Source organism: Nanorana parkeri, unplaced genomic scaffold (assembly GCF_000935625.1).
Source record: "Nanorana parkeri isolate BGI_ZX_2015 unplaced genomic scaffold, ASM93562v1 scaffold1517, whole genome shotgun sequence".
Taxonomy (NCBI): Eukaryota; Metazoa; Chordata; class Amphibia; order Anura; family Dicroglossidae; genus Nanorana; species Nanorana parkeri.
Genome location: NW_017307785.1, coordinates 142272 through 143426, shown reverse-complemented (window position 1 = coordinate 143426; position 1155 = coordinate 142272). Strand labels below are relative to the sequence as shown.

Here is a 1155-nt window from a genome sequence, read left to right as displayed (position 1 = left end):
CCAACTCAAGTCTGCTGTCCATCAAGCATGCACACATTTTAGAGCGTTCAAGGCCATATCTTCTACATATGTTATACACAAGTTTCCATGTACCTGGTTTTTGAAACATTTCTCCAAGTCGAGATTAATGACATCTCCCACCACCTCATCCTTAAGCAAGTACTGTACGATATATTGAACAATAGGGACATGATCGGGAGAGGTCTCATAAGTCAGGGTGAATTCTCCTTTACGAGCTAAGAAAAGAAAACAATGCAATTAGCTGGGCTCGCCTTACAGCAGGCCATACAGTGACACCAGTGGAACAAGGTCCATTTGGCACTACAAATTACATCCAGAATTGGGCAACACACACACACAGCAAAAGAAGGTGACAACTTGCACGTTCAGTCTCACTCCATAATTGGTCAGTTCATTGGCAACAGGGGTTCCTCCCCCCGATTGGAAGACAGAAAATAGAAATAACCTTGGGGGGGGGGGTTCACATGCATAGAAACCATCATTGCTAGATTTTTTACCATATCCTGTAAAGAGTTAGAGGTCCATCTTGGCAGATAATCTTTGAGAGCTTCCATAAACAAGATTATCCTTACAGAGATGAATCTTTGTTTTGGTAGAGATGCCTTTATTAGAAAGAGCCATTTAAAAAGCTGGGTACCATTCCCTGTAATTCCCTCAAAACAAAGTAATGTGGACTTTCCATGAACTAAGAGGTCTTACATTTTGTCCTGCATGCTTTCAATCTATGGTGTGTTTATGGCCATTGAAATGGCACATAACAGTACTAGGACATTGTTTAACAAAATTGTACATCACTCGGCTGTTGATCCTCCAGTCATCTCAATTTATGCCGACGTGGTCTGTCCTCTTCTGTACTACACTCCTGGGACTACAATCGCCATACAAATTAGTAAACCAAAACATGATTGTAGTGCATCCCGGGAGAGAGCTTGCAGCAGCTGCTTTTTTACAACACCCAATGACCATGGGGGGACAAAAGCAGCCACCCTCGAGAAGGACAGTTTCAGCACTAATTCAGAGATGATTTGAAGGATCTACAGCAGGGTGTTTAAACTTCAAAATGCATTCAGGTCCCTTAACTATTAACAATGTATCTATTTGTGTAAACTCCTGAGTTTAGTGTCACTTAAAGAC

The 1155-nt window shown here is 41.7% G+C and overlaps 1 long non-coding RNA gene across 1 annotated transcript in view; it reads right to left on the bottom strand.

The window, feature by feature from the left end:
- LOC108798604 overlaps window positions 1–1155 on the bottom strand; it is a 2168-nt gene that overhangs the window by 757 nt on the left and 256 nt on the right. Inside the window, exon 2 of the long non-coding RNA XR_001941963.1 lies at window positions 94–236. This is a non-coding gene — a long non-coding RNA (uncharacterized LOC108798604). The remainder of the gene's footprint in view (window positions 1–93; window positions 237–1155) is intronic.